The 22,674-nt window shown below is 34.3% G+C and overlaps 1 long non-coding RNA gene across 1 annotated transcript in view; it reads left to right on the forward strand.

Moving 5' to 3' along the window:
- The first annotated feature begins 4,924 nt into the window (after positions 1-4,924).
- Positions 4,925-22,674, forward strand: part of LOC140850090 (uncharacterized) — a 33,881-nt gene continuing 16,131 nt past the window's right edge. Inside the window, exon 1 of the long non-coding RNA XR_012132836.1 lies at positions 4,925-5,177. This is a non-coding gene — a long non-coding RNA (uncharacterized lncRNA). The remainder of the gene's footprint in view (positions 5,178-22,674) is intronic.

Here is a 22,674-nt window from a genome sequence, read left to right on the forward strand (position 1 = left end):
TCTATCGAATGGCAACAGACTGAGCAAGCGCCACGGTCCGCCCTACACTGGTTGTGACTTCATGCTCTCACTCAATCCCTTCTACAGAAAGTCCGGTTAGTGACATCACAGAGATGTGACTTCAGACAGTGCTGGAAATTTTCTTAATGTATCACTTTATTCTACAGAGTTCCCAGAAACATCCAGACTTCCCATATTTATATCAATTTTGACAGCATACTATTCCAGGATAGTTATATTATAATAAACTTCACCCCAAAATTTTATCCCTGGAAAAATATGTTCCTGTGTATCAGAGATATTTAGTACTTAATGAGATCTGAAATAATATACCTAGGCTTTATTTATTTTTTAATCGATAAGAAAGACCAACATATCAAAAGCAAAGATTTGGCTAGAACCTATGTTGCCTAAATCTTTCACTAGGTCTCATTCACACCTCTTCATTTTATCCTAAATTCTGACCTGTTAAAAAGAAACACGCCCAGAAATAAGTATCCTAGTTAGAATTAATTAGAAGTAAATATCCTAGTTAGAATTAAAACTGTCCTAATTAGAATTTATCAAGGGCCCATCTTGGATGCTGTGGAACAATAAAATGTGATCATTTGGCAATAAACAAACTGAGCTGAGCAATATATAATCTTAGCTTGGTTACTCCAACATATATTGTGTATGGCATACAGACAGTTTGCAGGGAATCCAGTGAATGTTTCTAGACTCCTATACAGAGACGTGGAGACAATATAATACAGAAACCTAGGTTAATCCCATATTAGAATTCTATGGCTGAAATCCACATCCAGTTCAACTGCCAGTCTACAATCTGAATTCCTGTTCTAACATCACTTCCATGGTATTAACTAGCACATATTTGAATGTAGGCATTAGAAAGCTTTTTAGTTGTAATAGAAAACCAACTAATTAGATTAAATAATAAAGATCCTTTATTGGTTTATAAAACTGAAGCTCAGAAGTAGGTTGGATTTCAAGAAAGTTCTAGTTCAGTGGCAAAACAAGACCACCATGCTCCCACCATCTATCTGTCTCAATTTGCTATTCCATGGAGCCAAACCTTCCTAAAGGTCACTCGCTCATGGCTAATTAAGAGCCAACATTCTCCAGTTCAACACGCTGCCGCCTTCACCTCCAGGAGGAACTTAGTCCTGTCAATCAAAGCAAAGTCACAGGCTTGTTACGATAAGCTGTGTTAAGTCACATTCTCATTCAACAGCCAACTACCGTGGCCCAAGGGTTGAATCAGCTGTTTGGCTTAGTCTTGTCATGTGCTCCACTCTCAGAACCAGGAAGGAAGTTAGCTTTTGAAGAACTGCATGGATCTTCAAAGATAAATCATCAGCTCTGAGGGAAAGCAAGTGAGAGGAAATACAGAGCTACAACACTGAGTGTGTCAGATGATAGGGATATCACTATTTCTAAAAATTGTTCTTTTTGTCTTTGGGTAGGTCTCAGAGACAGAAAGTATAACAACTATTCATACTCCATGAGTAAAGTTCTAAATAATAATTTTGTCCACTTCAACTCGCATGCACAAAGCATTACAAATCATATCTCTCTTAAAATTTCATCACCCCAGATGAGGATTTCTATTATGTGAGAATCTTAATAGATAGGATTAGATAGTTAATATAGCCTAGCTGAAAAAGAGTCTAAAGAGGAAGCACGTTTTAGCTGGGCATATTGCCTCTCCCTCCATGAAAACAAACAAAAAACTGAGGTTCTCATAATAATAAAGGGTGGAAAATATTGGGCAGACAACCATCAGTGTTTTTCACTTGAAAAAAATATTTGAATAGACTTTTATAGAATGGGAACCATATATTTCAATAAACTTATGAGATTAAAAAATTATCCAGTAAATGCAAATCAAGACCAGAAAAAAATACTATTTTACATATGCTTGCTACACAATTTTTTTAAAGTTTGATGCCATCAACATTAGGAAAGATGTAAATCCACAATATCTCTTAAACATTGCTGATGGGGCTCTAAATTGATGGAACCACCTTAGAAAACAAAATTATGACCCAGAAAGTCTACCCTTAGATATATATCTAAAAGAAATGCTTACTCATGCACACCCAGAGACATATATAAGAATATTTATAGCAGCAGCATTTAAAATATCAAAAACCTGGAAATAATCATGATAGGGTTTGTAGACTAAAAAACATTAAAAGATTTAGGTTTCAAAGAATCCTTTAGGTTCTGGGAAAATCTCTGAAGAAAAGATTCACACACTGTCTCATCCTGAAGACACTTCCCATCTATAGGAAAGTAGATTAATTAACTATGCTACAGTCACACAATCAAATATATACAAATATAATACAGTAACTAAAAGAGTGAAATACAAAAATGTGGATGAATTTTAGAAATAAAACATTAGGATAAAAAAGCCCGTATGATTATACACAGCATGTGCCATTTTTATAAAGCTGAAAACTACTAAAACAAAAATACATAGGTTTTAGATATACATGTAAATGCAATACAATATACACAGGAAATGAACACAGGAATAAGGATGATACTTATCTTGGGAGAGGTGTGTAGAAGAGAGAGTGGGGGCAGGGAACATATGGTTAGATTATGGTTAGATACAAATTAAAAAAAAAAGGAACTCTGACGTGTTACCTGTAAATAATATTCTGTTTATAATCAAAGGGACTTCATTAATAAGATGAGGAGGCTGATGGGTAAGCTGGCTGAGTCAGTAGTTTGTATAGCCTACCTCTGAGCTGTTGGGGAGGCTGCAGCTGACACCTAAGTTGGAGGCTAACAGCCAAATTTTAGTAATGGAGTAACAGATATCTCTTTTAAAAAATGTACATGCCCTTAGAATATTCAGAGAATGTCACATGTGTGCATGTGTATGATTATTCCCACATACCAACTGGGGTAACTCAGATCATCTAAGCTGTTATTTATACATTCTTATTTTACTTATGATTCTAATGTTACCAAAAAAAAATTGTTTTTATTTGTTGTCTTGCCAACCAAGGATTTATTTTCATGACCTGTTAAGCTAGGCTTTATCCCAAATAATTTGAAAAACAGGAAAACTGAATCCTTCACCTCCTAGTTAGCCTTCAGACCTCAGACAAAATTGCCTGCATGATTTATACATTTATGATTTTAAATTGAAGTTTGCTTTGCTCAGACAATCTTTCTCAGATATATTGTATAAATAAGTACCAGAGAAATATGATTGTTTGGGGAAAGAAAAACAGAAAGAAGCTAAAAAAAATTATTCTTTAAAATACTTGTTAAGCTCTGTAGGTGAGATATTCTTTAATATAGAATACTGATAAAGTCATAGTAACATGTAACTTTCTGAAAACAAAGAGCACTATTTATTTTTATTGTACCCCCAGGGTTCAGCCCAGTGTTAAGTACAAAGTAGGTCTTAATATATGTTAGATGAATAAATCAATTTGACAATCCTTTGACATATTTTTACAGTATATTTTAACAGATTTCCTCTCTAAAGTTTCTAGATGAAAATAATGATTTGATGGTTTCAAATTATTTTTTATAACTACAAATGCCAAGTGGATGAAGTGAAAGAATCTCTGGTCAATTGTTTGCATCTATTTCCTGCTCTATAGATCTTCTAAAAACAAGCGCTGGGTTGTGGAGCTGAAGCAGATGACAATTTTTCTTCTTTGGGACTTGGTTAGGCAGGTTTGTGGACATCTTTAAATGGTTTCTTCAAAAGCATCATCTGAGCCCTTCCAGGGATTATCACTCACAACTGGGGCCATCTCTTTCGCATAGCAGCACCAGACCCCTTTCTATTTCAGATATTCTACAGCATGGGAAGCAAATGTGACTGTGTTTGGGGACAGGGAGTTTGTTATTTCTGCCACATCCAGAAATAACAATATACAGACTGAGAAGACCTCTCCCAATCCAGAGAAATCTTTGATTTCTAAAACTCTATCGATGACAATGACTAGTCAGTCCAAGGCATATGAAATGCAACTGTTCTAGCTCTAAAGTTATATGGTTTATTGTATGGCCAATATTGAAGGAAGGGCTGATTTGGTTTGACATATAAAACAACCTGAAACCATCTTGGGTGAATCTATTTACTCATTGTTCATCTCCATGAGATAGTAAAACTATAATAAATTACAATGCAGAAGATTTTTTGTTTTTAGTATTTTACACCATTCAGTGGACCACCTTATAAATTACAGTAGTTATAGTAAAAACAAATGTCTGACTACAGTGAGGAACATATGGTTTTATTTAAGTGAAATAAAAATTGACTTGTCAATCACACCTCTACCTTTAATGCATGTATGGTAATATCCTCACTTGATAATATAATTATCAATTACATTAAAAACTATTGCCCATATGCCATTCCATCTTCTATTCCCTTTGAAATCACAGAATGTACCATCATTAAAATGTAAAGCCTTATTGAATAAATAAATACCACCTTTGGACAGTGCCAACTGAACCGTCTCCAGTGCATATAATTCTCAACAGTGACTTATACATTCTTGAGAGAGGTAGGAAAGTATGAATTAGAAGATGAAATAAAGTATTTCTATACAGGCTTACTAAAGAAAAATATTTCTCACAGATATTCTTTATGAAGATTTGTCTTGCATGGATAAATAAGAAGTTTGGAGTTTTGGGGCTTGAGGACTAAGAACATGAGTAATTTGTCATTTAAATGCTGTTATTTAACTGCTGGGTTCTCAATATCAGCAAGTTCATTCTCATGGTACACCTTTGCAAACATGTAACTTGTTTAGGCCAACAAACTGGGTTTGTACTTGTAGTCCTCCATTAATCCTGTTACATAAAAACAAGTTTGTCTGGCTGCTGAACAATTTAAAGACGAGACAGAATCTCTTTGTGTCACGGCACAATTATCAAGCTGTGCTGCTCAGAAAGAACACTTGAACACTGACCGGTCTTGCTTAATTTTTTTCAGAGTACTTTGGGTTCAGTCAACTTCTTACTGCCACATTCTTTGATGAGACATGTAATGAATACATAGGGGAATAAGAGTTGATTGAGACAGATAGCTACAGGAGAACACAGAATTGAGTTAATAGGGACTAAATCAAGCCCTTGGGAAATCTTCACATGCTACTCCTAAATGAAACAAGAAGTCCAGAGAAAGTGACAAGGTACTGTACTTTTCTGTTAGATGCAAAGAATACTTTGTATTAAGTTAGTTGGCTGCCCCACATGACTCCCTGTCAATGCTTATTCATAGTCACTCACTGTGTCAACAGGACACTGTTGCTTTCTGGTCTACCCCTATATGGTTCTCTTCATAATATATATGTACACAGGCCCTTAACTGATTTTTTTTCATTTCTACTGTAAGCATGTTTATGTCTTATCTTTCTGTCACTGTTAATGGTTAAAAACATTCTAGCCAGTTAAATGGATTTATTATTGGCTCTTTCTGCTTATTTCTGACACTCTGCTACAATTAATATCTCCTTGAATGCAATTTTCCAAGTTGTTTTTCCCCCTTAAATAAGTGTCTAGACATCTCATCATTCAGAAAAGACTACCTAACAATTTTGTAGCTCTGGAAAGTTTCTGTCATGGTTTATCCAAAACAAATGGTTTGATATTAACTGATACAGTAATATAGGAGTTTTCATCTTTACTTCACTAGAAGATTGCATATTCCATAGAATTACTCTTACTAAGCACTACATCAAACTAAAAAGCTTTTGCACAGTGAAGGAAATCAATAAACAAAAAGGCAACCTACTGAATGGGAGAAAAAGAATTCATATAAGTCAACACCAAAAAAATTAATAATAATCCAATTGAAAAATGGGCAGAGGACTTGAATAGACATTTTTACAAATTAGACATACACATGGTCAGCAGACACATGAAAAGATGTTCAACATCACTCATCAGGGAAGTGCAAATCAAAACCACAATTAGGTATCACCTCACACTAGTCAGCATGTCTAGTATCAAGAAGAAATAAGCATTGGCGAGAATGCAGAAAAAGGAAACTCTCATGTGCTGTTTGTGGGAATGTAAACTGGTGCAGCCACTATAGAAAACAGTATGGAAGTTCCTCAAAACATTAAAAATAGAACTACCACACAATCTATTAATTCCACTTCTGGGTATTTACCTGAGGAAAACAAAAACACTAATTCAAAAAGACACATTCACCTGTATGTTTATTGCTACATTATTTACAATAGCCAAGATATGGAAGCAACCTAAGTGTCCATTGATAGATGAATGGATAAAAAAGATGTGTTCCAGATACACAATAGAATATTATTCAGCCACAAAAAAAGAATTGAAATCTTACCATTTGCAACATGGATGGACCTAGAAGTTATTATGCTAACAGAAGTAAGTCAAAGACAAATACCATATGATTTCATTTACATGTAGAATCTAAAAATACAAAAACAAACAAAAAGCCAGAAATAGACTAATAAATATGGAGATCTGGTGGTTCCCAGAAGGGAAGGCATGGAGGAATAGGCAAAAAAGGTGAAAGGAATTAAGAAGTACAAACTTCCAGTTATAACATAAGTCAGTTCACGGAGCTGAAACATACAGCATAGGGAATATAGTCAATAATATTTTAACATTGTATGGAGACAAATGATCGCTACAGTATTATGGTGAACATTTCATAATATATGTAATTGTTGAAACACTGTGTTGTATACCTGAAACTATTATTATATGTCAATTATACCTCAATCAGTCAAAAAATAATGCAAATAAAAAAATTTTACAAAGAGCTAAAATTTAGTATCTATGTCAGACACTACAGTGAGCATTGTGGTGTATAATCTTATGTAATCCTATGGCAACTATATGAAGTAGTTGCCATTTTTATCCCTATTTTATTGCTGAAGCAACTCAGTCCAGAAAGGTTTAGTAATTTGCCCAACTTCACTTAGCCTTTAAGCAGTCAGGGCTCATCTCAGCTGTGAGAAGATAAAACCCAAGACCTTAACCTATAGTTTGTGCTGCCTATATATTTATTTCTTAAGTAGAAATTGTCTCTTCAAATATTTGCTTACTTACTGGGCATGTTTTATTATTAATCTGTACTTTATGTCTATTGTGTACACAACAAATATGTTAACCTGCTTTTTTTCTTCACATTGCAAAATCAGTCATCTGCTATTTAAATCTACCCCTAATAGTATAACCATGATTCCCAAATATGCCACATATTTACTATTTAGCCATGGAAAATCACACTGCTTCAATCTTACCATAAATATGGAGGGAGCTACTTGCCTTCCTAAAAGAATGAACTATTAAAGAACTGTGTGACACTACAAAGAGGAAAATGCTTTTAAAGAGTATTATCCTATTATTAATGAACTAGTTACAGGGGTGAGTGGATATCCAAAGCTATTTATAGATTCCAAGGGAAAAAAAGGACTAGAAACAGGTTATCAGACCTTGATTTCAATTAATGTTCTAAACTTATTATTGAATAAATTCAGGAAAAATAAAGTTGCTAAGAAATACATAAAATTGTTTCAGATTTTTCATGAAATATTTTATAGAGTTTTAAATTCTATTTACAGTTTATTTTATCTCATTGAATAAAGTCCCTTCATGTTTGTGAGCCAGATAATAATATTTCTTATGGTAACATTTTATATGGAGTTTAAACTAATGATCATATAGTTTATAATAGCTTATGTTAAACTATTCTAATTGTTTTCAAAATGTTTATTCACTTCAATATATGTGCAATAGAAATATGAAAATTTGAACAAATGAAAAGCCAAGAAAGAGCTCTATAAATGTCTCAAAATTTTACTGGGAGAATGTTAATAGCAGCATTATATAAATGCAAAATCCTGAAAATAAACCAAATGTCCATAGATAGAGGAGTGGATAAATACATATTGGTAAAACTCATAAAACTGAGTTCTCTAGGGTAATGAAAATATGTACACTACAACGTTTGTATCCCATGTTTGAATATTTAAATTTTAAAAAGCAAACGGCAAAACAACACACACAGGACTACTCAATGTAAATTTCAAAAATTGCAAAACTGAAAAAATACATAAAATTGTGAAGAAATTAAAATAACAATTATCTTTTGGAGGATGGTGGTAGGGTTGAAAGATAAAAGACATACTTGGAGACTTCAAAGTTCCCTAAAACAAGTTTTGGGCTAGAACTATTTTATATGTTATGTGCATCATTTGTTATTTTGTATGTGTCATGTTTGATTTTTTAAAATGCAAACCCTAATAAGATCCCTTCTGTTTGCAAAAGGAGGGTGTTAAAAAATATTATTTTTAAATTAATGCAGTAGAAACTTGGAGTAACTAAATAGAAATTATAAATAAAATTTAGAAATGTATCTTGAATAACAAACCAAACAAACTTCACCTAGAATAAAAAGTGGAAGAAACATTTTGGGGAGGATATACAGAAATTTATAGAACGTTTAGTGTCTAGGAATAAATTTTTATGTCAGCAAGAGAAGAAATTGCATGAAAACATCACTGACAGATTAAAATATGTTAATATTTTTAAAACTTGTACTGTGTAAGAGAATAAAATGACTAAGAAAATATTTCAACAAATAAGGTAAGGCTGAAAGGCATGTTAAAAGTTCTCAAATTAAAAATAATTCTTAGACACTAATAAATGAGTGGAGAATCTTACAGAAACATGTAAAATTATTTAGGGTAGACTTTACAAGATTGCTTCTTTCTAGAAGTTACTACTTCTGAGTTTTAACTTCCCCAAGGTTACTTGCCTTCCAAAAGATTTTAAAAACCAAAGAACCACATTGGGAGTAAATAGATTCATAGTTTCTGCATTATTTTATTTATGCAGCTTCAGATTTCACCTATCCATTATGGAGAAAAGTTAGTAAATACCAACTGTCTCTTGCCTCTAATCCAGAGAGAAAGCAGACCTATCATTTTGCATAATATTATGTTTACTTCTATTCCATTTCTCTTGGCAAATGAAAATATTCTCGTGAAAGGGATGATTACAAAGACCACTTGAAGTCCTTGATATATAAGAAAAACTCTTTCCCTAGTTGTATCATTAAACTGGATTACACCCTCCAAAAATCACATTGGTGTTTTCTTCATTATCTCATGGATTATGCTAGCAGAAAACTATCACCCTGCCTTTGGGAGACAAAATTAAATTATAGTAATTGTGCAGATTGAACCTCCAATTTATATGTCAAAATTCATAACTCCCCATGAAAAAATTTAGCCTTAGGTAAATGGAAGAAAATGATGGAATACTTATGGAATTAAATAAATTTTAAAATGGAAATGTAAATTAAAGTCAGTCACAAACATTTTGTTTCTGTTATTCAATAAGAGTTCATATATATAAACATCTTTGATACTAAAAAATTATATATAAACTCATTTGTTTCACTGATGTTGGTACAGAACACATCTCAATACTCTTAATTTTATTACATATCAACAATATAATTTCTTTATATCCAATAAACCCAGGTATTATATTATTCTCTGATAGTACCTTCATCTACATTTACCCTATTTACATGAGAAGAGATGGATTCATGCATGACTGACCTAAATCAACAAGGAAAGTATTAATATCATCAATTTTAGTGTGTGATGGTGAGAATAATTATCTTACCTCACTTTTACCTACAAAAGAAGGAAAAACTTCCCCTACATTTTTGTTTTGATTTTCTCTCATTGCCATACACACGTTATTGATAATCTGCATTCTGTAAGTGGATATACCTGTATACATGACAAGATTATGGTTGGGGTGGGGGTAATATAGATGAGGTAGGCTCAAGGGTCTGGGTGAAATAATGAAGTTCATGAGGACAAAGGACATAGGTAAGAGTCAGTGGGTAAGCTGTGGAATATTCCTGGGAAGACTGAAATTTGAATTTTGACACTAAAGATCTGTATAATTATTTTCCTATACTGACCAAAGATAGTCTAGGTAAAAAGTTAGCAGGAGGAATGGAATGAGGAAGATGCTAGTTTGTGTACATAAACACCCATATGTGAACGGGCAAGCAAATGCTGGTGACTGAGAATCCAAGTACAGGTGAGATTTTATAATCCCTACAAAAGGGGAAGGAATCAGCATGAAGAAAATCTCTCCTTAGAAGGCTAAGTCCATGGTCACCAGACTCGAATAAGAGGCAATATTTATTGTACCAAAGTAAAGTCATACCTGTAAAGGTTTTAGAATTCTGAAATAGTTTAGAACATTGAAGTTTATCAGAGAGGGTATAGTGGGAAGAGACTGGCATATCAAGAAAACAAGACTCTGGCACATGGATCCAGAAGTGAGGATCTGGGTGCAAATTTGAAGTTGGGGGCTGAGCTTCAGGAAAAGACAGACATCCTACTCAAATTGAGAACCAGTCTAAATAGCAAGGGTAAAGGTAAAAAATAAAACAAAACAAAACAAAAAACAGTAGTCAAGCTAAAACTCCTTAATATCTTCTGCCTAGGTTAAGATAATTACTGGAAACAGTAGTGAGTATGCAGAAATTTGGGGCTAAGTATTGTCAGGTGTTGGGAAAAGTATGCAGAATTTGAGCTTCAAGAAAAGCCAACCGGTTCAGTTTCATAGAAACTATTGGCAGATCTTAAGAACCAGCTAGATCTATATTGTTTCTCATAACATGAAAAGTTAGTTCATTTATTCACTTCATTCTGTGAATGATCGACACTTCCACAGACCAGCGAGAGAGAAGAAAAACAAGCAGCAACGGAATGTGATCAGTGCTTTGTCAGAAGAATAAGTATTGGTAGGTAGACCTTCGATAAGGAAAGAAGTTAGATAAGGCAGGTAGGTGGCACAGCTACAGTAAAAATATGTGACAGCACACCAAAATGATAGAGCTATTATACAGTGTGGAATAAGAAACATTGTTGTAATGTACAAGTTTGAATTCCAATATCCCTCTGCCTTACCCAACAGGCAACTGATTTGTGATCTTAGAGAAGTCATTTTGCTAATCTGTGCCTAGGTTTTCTTACTGGTAAATGAATGTAACATGTGCCATACATGTCAAATAGGACTTTCTTATAGCTCAAGATCTATCCATCTTTTAAAAGCATGTAAAACACTATATAGATGCAAGCTATTTTTTAAGGCTGCTTGATAACTAGACATAAATACACATAGAATTCCAAAACAAATAGTTAAATACGTCTTTCTTTCTATTCCCCACAAAGATGGTACATAAAATAGAATCCAAGTCAACCCATTACTGGGAATGTCCAAGATGAGGGCATAAATGTCTTGGAGTTACCCAGACGGCAGCTGTTTCTGACCACTCAGGATTTGGAACACATCTGCATTCATATATTTTATGATTCTTGTTCTAAGTCCAATCTCTTTTCAAGGTCTAGGTTAATTATTGCTTAGACTAGATCAACATGGTAAAACAAACAAATCCAGATGACATAATCAAAACAAGTTGTTGTTTACCTAACTAACATCATATGGGCCTTGAAATTTACACAGGGCTGAGCTACTTGCCAAGCACTTTCTCCTACATTAACTCTCTTAAGATAGGGAGAACAGACCTCATCATTCCCATTTTAAAGATGAAAATAACAGAATCTGCCTTAAATTACTTTCCCAAGCTCAAACTGTAGTAAGGAGTAGAACTCAATTATTTTTTTCTCACTAAATTACAATGTTATTTTCCTATTACAGTGAACCTAAATTCTATGTAAAAAAACACACCTAAATCATGAAGGAAACAATGTTATCTATTTTAAATTCCACGTTCCTTTCTAAACTCACTTAAACTTCTGCATTCATTTATTGGATAAGGAATTCACTTAAAGTGGTTAAAAATTGCTCTTTTTTGACAAAAATACTTAATATTTGTAAGTAAACAGTGATCATCATGTGTCATTCTGAAACCTAACTTTCAAGAGAAGATTGTTTAGTCTGCCTTGTGCTTAGCCAACTCACTCAATCTAGTCTAAGATATGATATAGAGAAAGAAACAATTTTTGGTTCTTAGCCAATAATTTGTATTGTATTATAAAAGCCCAAGAGACCCAGGGACCAAACATTGCATTTAAATATGTCTATCTTGGATAAGACTCACACCCTAGTAGATAAACCCACATTTTCTAAAATATTTAACTGTCTTGGGATGCAGATATACTAGAACAGTCTGGAAAACTTTTATTTAGATCTTTGTATCTCATTGACATTATCCATGTTTCTTAGCAGATAAAGTCACTCTGGTTTCTGCAGGGATAAAAGGATAACCTCGTAGCTCTTGAGATTCCAAGATTTTGGTGCATTGTAAATGAGTAGATGACTCTTATTTTCAGAGTGTTCTTAAAAGAACCCAAGGCAAATAATTCCCAGAGTTACACAGCATATTTTTAGTCAGGTTCACTAAGGATGAACTGTAGAGACTTGTTGAATACCTGGCTGAGTTTGCACGTGTCCCTCATTAAGTATATGGCTCAACCTGAAGGGAGAGTCAGTTCTGCTTGTGCAATTCAGTGTGTTTATACCTTTATGTTTGATAAAGGGGTTGTTTATTGTCTAACTGTTGTGCCTGTTTATACAAGTGAAAGACAGATATAATCTTCTCAAATTCATGCACCTAGCAGAAAAATAAAATGAAATTGCAATACCCAAATGTAAAATGACTTCCCTCTTGTGTTTTTTATATAACTCCAGAATGTTCTTTTATTTAACAAGGATTGTAAAGTTGATTATAGATAATGTGTATTCATAGAAAGCATCAATGTAGTCAAAAGATTATTGGTCCATCCCCCTGCAATATTTATGTTATGTTTTTCTTCAAGTATTCAAATACTTTAAAATATTATAATATTAATAATGCCCATTATAGGAAGTTTAGAAACATATGTGGACTCCATATATTTATAAATAGAAATATACAGAGAAATAATATATCATTTGAACTATATATAGGACTATGGTACTATCACTCACAGGCATGCTGACATTTTAGAACTTTTTGTAGGCAGCTCTTTCATCACATTTATCAGATTATAGGTATCATTTACATTATACTTTTTAGTCTCATAGGTATTCCTTCCATATATATAAATTCATTTTCTCATTCTTTCATTTACCACAGTCAAAAATATATATTAGGCACACATTACAATGCTAGATGCCGAAGCTTGACAAGTAAAAATACAGTTCCTATGTTCATAGAGAACATGCTTGTACAGACTTATGCATTAGAACTTAAATACAGTTTGATAAGTGCCAGAACAGGAAAACCACAGGACATTATGGGAGCACAAAGGCAGTGTGTGAGCCTTCCTGCCAAGAAGAAAGCAAGTGTGAAGGACCAGAGGAGAGAGGACATGACTTTAAAATAAATTCAGCATGACTAGATTATACGAGACTACAGCAACAAAAGTGAACGGGAAAGTAGTTATAGATCATTCCTATGTTTGTTTACAAAAATTTATTGAGCATCTATCTGTGCACCTGGGATACATTAATAAACAAAGCAGGGTTCTTACCCTCAGAAATCCTTGGGGAACAGAAATTTGTTCAGTATTATTATAGGAGAGCAAAACTTCTGAAATACACAGCTAAGTCTCAAATCTACTCTAATGGGTGATCAAACACCTCACAGAAAAATGGGCAAATAACCTAAGGTTTAACTGAGCCAGGTTTGGCCGTATATTTGGGGAGTGAAAAAATGAGGATCCAGAAGAAGAAACATCCAAACCCTTCTAAACCATGTTAATGAGTTGAAATTTCATCAGAAGAGTTTCAAGATTTTAAGCAAACACATTATATATTCAAATTTCCCTGTGGGCAAGATCCGTGATACACAGCTTGTACCAAAGACCCACAAGATCACCGGAGGGGAAATGGGTGCTGAGGGAGCTGCACCGGTCCCAGGGAGGAATGCTAGCGCCCTGCACTGGGGCTGCGCAGTAGGCGGGGCCGATGTGAGCGGTATCTGCAGGACAGAATCAACACAACTCGTAACTGACAGCAGGTGAAGAAAAGCATGGGAGAGAGAGAATAAAAGTTAAGGGTAATGTCCTAGTTAAAGGTAATAGCTTGGGCAAATGGCTAGACTTTCCAGAAGAGGAAACAAAACTGTGATAAACTGGTTTAGAAAGTACTTCAATTTGGTTCATGTCATGTTTGAAGTATTTTTTGAGGCATTTGGGCGAAGTCACCCAGGGTCATGCTTTAATTATTAAAAATAGGCTTAGTATGGGCAACACCAATTGCAAATTCTCTTGTAATTACAGAAAAAAGAAAGAAAGAGAGTAAGAGAGAGAGACAGCTGTCCTTACTCCTTTAACACAGAAAAGTAGATTTTGGGTAAGCAAGATGACTTGGAATATTATTTATTTTCTAAGAGCAGGGGTGCCAAGCTTTCTGAAGAGGAGTGTATTTAAAACCTAAATAGGGCTCAAACGGGCTTGAAACACATACGTGACAGGAAGGATCACCTCTCCTGTCTGCAGCTGGGTGAGAGAGCAATCAAACAGGGCTTGAGAAGCACTTGTCACCTTTCCCCATAGTCCTTCTCAGCCCCGCCAGAGCCTCAGGGAAGAAAAGCGCTGTGGATCTGCTTCCCCTGGCTCCCCAGGTCTGTACAGGTCCAGGCAGACTGGGGGCCTACAAGGATGTCATTGACCTTTCAGGCTTAGTGTGGTTGCTGCTCATTAGGCAGCAGTGACTCATCTCCATACACAGGTCTGAAGCTCAAGAAAGATTCCAATGTAGTATCTACCTAGTTGCTACATGAATGTGATTAATAATTTATATTTCTACAAATGTGGATGGTAAGAACATTCCAAATCTTATCACTTTATCTACTGCATAATAGCTTTTGAATTCAAAACATGATCATCTGAAAGTCTGACTTGTAAAATTTTTTAAATGTTCCACTTAAACTATTTTTGTTGAAAATATGACTAATGCTAAATGATTCTCTAAAAATGTACCTAAAGTTTTAACAGAATATAACACACACTATGTTTATGTCCTTGATTCTACTTACATGATTTTGGACAGCAGTATGGGTAGTTCAAAACTAAATATGACACATCAATAGGAAGAGTGTTAATAATCATTTTATTTTTTATGAAATATACCAACACTTTATCGAATCAAATTAAATTAAAGAGAACAATGAATCCTTTACAGTTATTTAAGATCATCCAAAGACCATAAGTGTTCTGAAATGCAGTCGAGGCTTAAAATTAGTCCATTTTCCGGTGTTTCATTCATCACTCTAAATGATGCTTTAACTTAAAAACAATAATCTATATGAAATCTCCTTATTGGAAAAACAACCAACACCTGTGTACCATTCCTTTGCTTAGCAATGAAATAAAATCTTTGCTTAGCAATGAAATATAACCAAAATATTTCAAAGCTTGTGGATACATTTCCCCATTGCTTCCCCTTCCAAATTCCCCATTCCAGAATTAATTGCTCTGATGAAATTATGATTTCTCATTCCCATTCATTTATTTACATAGCTAGAACAATTATACAACCATAAAAAAGTACATTGTTTCATATTTAGCTTATATATAAATGGCATCCTATCACCTATATTCTTCTGCACCTTTATTTTTCATTTAAAACTATGCTTGTAAATTCCATCTATGTTACTCCATATAGCTGTGGTTCATTTATTTTCACTACTGAATGGTATTCCATTATGTATATGTATGTGTTTGTGTGTGGCTGTGTACACAGCCACACACACACACATCTAGGTTGATTCCAATATTTACCACTGAAATAAATGATGCTGTGAAAGATCATATATATCTCCTTTATTGTGTGAGCAGCTCTCTAGAGCTCACAGTGGAACAGGCTGGGCCACTGAGTGTGTTTGTCTTCAACTTTGTCAAATGTGGTTAAATTTTACTCCAAAGTTTACCAATTTACCTTTCTACTTGATTGCAGGAGCATTCTCTTTCCTGTAACTCCAAAATGGTGGTTGCCAGACTTAAAATTTTTCACCATTTTGGTATTTAAGAAATAATGGTTTTAATATTCATTTTTCTGATTATTTCTGTAAAGCAGTCTCTCTCCTTCAAAGTTAAAATTTAATACAAAATCAGTGAGGGTCAGATATCTGGTAAAGCAATGAATACATCAAATATGATTCCAGTTTGCTTAACAGAGAAAATCTAGGTAATTGTGTATCTGGTGCTAGAAAATAAGAATTGATACATATTATATGACTAGTATCAGTCTTAAGATTGTTACTTTCATTCCAGAATTCTACAGAAAGGTAAAGTGTAATATTATTATTTATCTGCATACCCATGCTGTGTGGATTAAATTCTGGATAGAATTAACCAGAGCAGGAGAAACCTTTGTGACATGAAACTAATAATTCTGTGAACTTCATCGACTTCAAGTTAATTTTATTTTTACATCTAGAAGTAAGGGTTGTGTACATTTGCTGACTTCTTTTTATCATGTGGATGGTTCTTGTAAACCATTCTCCTCTTTTTCTGTCTGGACATAGCTTCATGGAGAAAGAAAGTTGCTGAATGACCTACATTTAAAGCTACCTTTTTCTCTCTTTTTACAGTTGGATGGTTAATCTAACTTTTCTAGACTGTGTAAGACAACCCTATTGACAGACCTAGCGACGCTTCTCAATTACCAACACTCATAAGTGCAACATGTGGCTGCCTTATCTGTCCACTCCATGAAGTCTCTTTCCCTTTTAAGAAATCTTCCCTGGCATCCAATATTTACATGATAATAGCTACTCTACAAGAATATTCTCTACAATTTTATATTTGGAACATTGTACAGTTGAATATATGTATATTCTATTATTCCTACTTTCTATATTCTATGTATCTTCTAGTATTCCTATATTCTATATATCCTAACTGCTCTGCAATTGAGTAGTCCTTATAAAATCCTGTCAGCAATATAAGTTCCTATGTAACCCTGATACAAAGTTCATATTCAGAATCAATAGGATAAACAAGTATTCCCTGAGTAGGTACTTATATTAAAAAGAAATTAAAACCTGGTCAAATGTTTGCAATGTTTCAGAGTAACACAAACTTTTCCAACATGAAAATTAGAATACACCAACTAGCATGGACTTTGCTTAGCAATCATGTAAAAGTTCACAGTAATAAACTTTCACTCCTGAGATAGGGTGATTTGGAGAATGAGGTGAAGGATACTAGTCCCTGCTACTCAACCACTAACCTAATCATTAAACCAAGGGCTAGATCCCTGCCAATGTCTCTGCCTAACTACTCAAGTTTAATGGTTTTATTAATATTACCCTTCAAACTAATGTGTGTGAATACACACACCACAAACCATTTTTTTCCCACCAATCATTTCAGCCTATCTGTTGAGATAATTTGACAGAATAAATAAAGAAAACTGCTACAAACTGGGACTTTGGAGAAAGCATTTGATGAGCCAAGTCAGTTCTACCATTTATTGATAGTTTGGTCCTAAAACTAAATTCAGGGATACTATGTACAATTTATGGTATTTTATATTTTTACTTTGTGTAAAACACATGCACCTTCATTTAAAATTGTGTGCACCTGTATTTTCAGGTTCCTTTCTCTACAGTGTTCTGATTGTAAAATTCCTGACACACTGGAATAATCTTTGTATTTACAACCCCAGACCATTCACAGCTACACATAACCCATTAGTCAAATTATATAGACTGTCTTCAAATTTAAGTTTTACAGATGAAAAGTAACATGGTACAACAGTTCTACATTTTCAATAAATAACAGCTTTCCATTTAAGAAAATGAACCTTAAGAATGAATCACATTTGTGTGTCAGAAAACTCTGGCCAGTTTGTATTAGGAGAAATACATGAAATAATTATTATTTCATATTTCAACAATGTAAACTGTTTTAAGAAACTTACATATTTTAGCACTGTCTTTCTACAGAGATTAGTATGCCATGCAAATATCATGAAACTATACTTTATGTTCTAATTTTTTAAGTACCTGAGTGACGTATTTTTTCAGAACAAAATCCAACAACTAGACCGAACAACATGAATTTGAAAAACATCTAGAACATACTGTGCATCTAGTATAATCTGGTTCATTTTAATAATGCAATTATGTACACACACACACACACACACACACACACACACATATATATATATATATATATTATAAAAAAGAACCAAATATAATGAGGTAGGGGAGAGAAAGGCATAGTCTTACATATATATAGTCATATATCTATATAATATGCCTGCAATTTCTTTCTTTTTTAAAACATTTTTTATTAAGGTATTATTGATACAGGCACACACCTGATCATCTGCATTTGCTCTCCTACAACACTAAACTGTTTTCTACCTTTATCTTGCATCTACCTACCACTTCAGCATTTTATTAAAAATAATAATAATAGAGAGAAATGTGGTATCCACATATAAATCAAGTATAAAAATCAAACGAATATTCATATTGGAACTGATTGTTGATTGTTTATAGTTCATAATGCATGATCAAAACCGAAAGTTTCTGTGATGACTGCCCTTGTACTTATTCACCATGTAACTTATTCACTATGTAAGAATTTGTTCTCCATGTAAGAACTTGTTCGTTATGCTTCAGAAGATTGGAGACTGATGAAAATTAGGCTTGAGGTGGATTAATGATTGTGCATTGAGCATTGACTCCCCTATACAGAATTTCATTGTTGTTAACAACCATTTGATCAATAAATATGAGAGAGGCCCTCTCAAAAAAAAAAAATTTTTATTCAGGTATTACTGATACTCTTATGAAGGTGTCACATGAAAAAAACAATGTGGTTACTACATTTACCCATATTATCAAGTCCCCACCCATACCCCAATGCAGTCACTGTCCATTAGTGTAGTAAGATGCCACAGATTCACTATTTGCCTTCTCTGTGCTACACTGTTTTCCCCGTGACCCCTCACACCATGTGGACGAAACATAATGCCCCTCAATTCTCATCACCCTCCCTCCCCACCCACCCTTCCACACCCCTCCCCTTTGGTAACCACTAGTCCCTCCTTAGAGTCTTGGAGTCTGCTGCTGTTTTGTTCCTTCAGTTTTGCTTCATTGTTATACTCCACAAATGAGGGAAACCATTTGGCACCTGTCTTTCTCCACCTGGCTTATTTCACTGAGCATAATATCCTCCAGCTCCATTCATGTTGTTGCAAATGGTAGGATTTGTTTCTTTCTTATGCCTGAATAGTATTCCATTGTGTATATACCACCTCTTTATCCATTCATCTACTGATAGACATTTAGGTTGCTTCCATATCTTGGCTATTGTAAAAAGGGCTGCAATAAATATAGGGGTGCATATGTCTTTTTGAATCTGAGAAGTTGTATTTTTTGGGTAAATTCCAAGGAGTGGGATTCCAGGGTCAAATGGTATTTCTATTTTTAGTTTTTTGAGGAACCTCCATATTGCTTTCCACAACAGTTGAACTAGTTTACATTTCCACCAGCAGTGTAGGAGGGTTCCCCTTTCTCCACAACCTTGCCAGCATTTGTTGTTCTTAGTTTTTTCGATGCTGGCCATCCTAACTGGTGTGAGGTGATATCTCATTTTGGTTTTAAGGTGCATTTCCCCGATGATTAGTGATGTGGAACATCTTTTCATGTGTCTGTTGGCCATCTGAATTTCGTTTTTAGAGAATTGTCTCTTCATATCTTCTGCCCATTTATTATTTGAGTTATTTGCTTTTTGGATGTTGAGGTGAGTAAGTTCTTTATATATTTGTATGTTAACCCCTTGTTGGATGTCATTTACAAATATATTCTCCCATACTGTAGGATGCCTTTTTGTTCTGTTGATGGTGTTCTTTGCCATACAGAAGCTTTTTAGTATGATGCAGCCACATGTGTTCATTTTTGCTTTTGTTTCCCTTGCTCAAGGAGATGCGTTCAGGAAGAAGTTGCTCATGTTTATATTCAGATTTTTGCCTATAGTGTCTTCTAAGAGTTTTTTGGTTTCATGACTTACATTCAGGTCTTTGATCCATTTTTGAGTTTACTTTTGTGTACAGGGTTAGACAATAATCCAGTTTCATTCTCTTGCATGTAGCTGTCCAGTTTTGTCAACACCATCTGTTGAAGAAGCTGTCATTTCCCCATTGTATATCCATAGCTCCTTTATCATATATTAATTGACCATATATGGTTGGGTTTATATCAGGGCTCTCTAGTCTGTTCCACTGGTCTATGGGTCTGTTCTTGTGCCAGTACCAAATTGTCTTAATTACTGTGGCTTTGTACTAGAGCTTGAAGTCAGGGAGCATAATCCCCCCCCCACTTTATTCTTCCTTCTCAGGATTGCTTTTGTTATTTGGGGTGTTCTGTGGTTCCATATGAATTTTAGAACTATTTGCTCTAGTTCACTGAAGAATGCTGTTGGTATTTTGATAGGAATTGCATTGAATCTGTAGATTGCTTTAGGAAGGATGCCCATTTTGACAATATTAATTCTTCCTACCCAAGAACATGGGATGAATTTCCATTTATTAGTGTCCTCTTGAATTTCTCTTCAGAGTGTCTTATAGTTTTCAGGGTATAGGTCTTTCACTTCCTTGGTTAGGTTTATTCCTAGGTATTTTATTCTTTTTGATGCAATTGTGAATGGAATTCTTTTCCTGATTTCTCTTTCTGCTAGTTCATCATTAGCATATAGGAATGCAACAGATTTCTGTGTATTAATTTTGTATCCTGCAACTTTGCTGAATTCAGATATTAGATCTAGCAGTTTTAGAGTGGATTATTTAGGGTTTGTATGTACAATATCACCTCATCTGCAAACAGGGATAGTTTGATTTCTTCCTTGCAAATCTGGATGCCTTTTATTTCCCTGTGTTGTCTGATTGCCATGGCTAGGACCTCCAGAACTATGCTGAATAAAAGTGGAGAGAGTGGGCATCCTTGTCTTGTTCCTGATCTTGAAGGAAAAGCTTTCAGCTTCTTGCTGTTAAGTATAATGTTAGCTGTGGGTTTGTCATATATGGCCTTTACTATGTTGAGGTACTTGCCCTCTATATCCATTTTGTTGAGAGTTTTTATCATGAATGGATGTTGAATTTTGTTGAATATTTTTTCAGCATCTATGGAGATGATCATGCGGTTTTTGTCCTTCTCTTTGTTGATGTGGTGGATGATGTGATGGATTTTTGAATGTTGTACTACCCTTGCATCCCTGGGATGAATCCTACTTGGTCGTGGTATATGATCCTTTTGATATATTTTTGAATTTGGTTTGCTAATATTTTGTTGAGTATTTTTGTATCTGTGTTCATCAGGGATATTGGTCTGTAATTTTCTTTTTCTGTGGTGTCTTTGCCTGGTTTTGTTATTAGAGTGATGCTGGCCTCATAGAATGAGGTTGGGAGTATTCCCTCTTTTTCTACTCTTTGTAAAACTTTAAGAAGGATGGGTATTAGGTCTTCACTAAATGTTTGATAAAATTCAGTGGTGAAGCCATCTGGTACAGGGGTTTTGTTCTTAGGTAGTTTTTTGATTACCAATTTAACTTCCTTGCTGGTGATTGGTCTGTTCAGATTTTCCGTTTCTTTCTGGGTCAGCCTTGGAAGCTTGTATTTTTCTATAAAGTTGTCCATTTCTTCTAGGTTATCCAGTTTGTTAGCATATAATTTTTCATAGTATTCTCTAATAATTCTTTGTATTTCTGTGGTGTCTGTAGTGATTTTTCCTTTCTCATATCTGATTCTGTTTGTGTGTGTAGACTCTCTTTTTTTCTTGATAAGTCTGGCTAGGGGTTTATCTATTTTTTTAAATTTTCTCAAAGAACCAGCTCTTGCTTTCATTGATTCTTTCTACCGTTTTATTCTTTTTGATTTTATTTATGTATGCTCTCATCTTTATTATGTCCCTCCTTCTACTGACTTTGGTCCTCATTTTTCTTCTTTTTCTAGTTTTGTTAATTGTGAGTTTAGACTGTTCATATGAGATTTTTCTTCTTTCCTGAGGTAGGCTTGTATTGCAATACATATGCCTGCATTTCTTAATGATAATATTTTTAATCCTGGTCAAAGTATCTGTGTTGAAATAAATATAGTACAGACACAGAAAAGAGGTAAAAATGGATTTATCTTTCAACAGATGAAACACAGCATATAGTAAAGTAAGTTTTTACCCAGTGAACTGGAAACATACCTGTTGATGCCACTTTCTGTAAAGATTCTTGCTTCAGCTATTCCTATGATCCTTTCTTTTTAATTCAGCCCAGGATCATTGCCACTGAGGCCTTCTTCTATTTCTAACACAAAATTGGCCTATCTCTACTGTGCTTTAGCAGGAATAAAAATGAGAAGTGCTAAGAAGTTTTAGAGTGACAATTCCCTTACATTATACACAAGGTAAGCAAGATATAGATAAAGTTTTAGTGACTTCATCAAAATGATGCCACCAGGGCCCACTCTTCACCATGCATCCAATCCTAGTTTTATAATGCCCTGCTGTTTATCTTTCAATATAGCATGTCTTTCTCACCCCACCTTCAATCTAAAGTTTAATAAAAGCTCACTTGATATCAATGTAGCTGGAAATCTTTGTTTTCCTTCTTTTACCTATGATCACATGCAATTATAGGTAAGTCACTAATT

The sequence above is a fragment of the Manis javanica genome, chromosome 6 (genome assembly GCF_040802235.1).
Source record: "Manis javanica isolate MJ-LG chromosome 6, MJ_LKY, whole genome shotgun sequence".
Taxonomy (NCBI): Eukaryota; Metazoa; Chordata; class Mammalia; order Pholidota; family Manidae; genus Manis; species Manis javanica.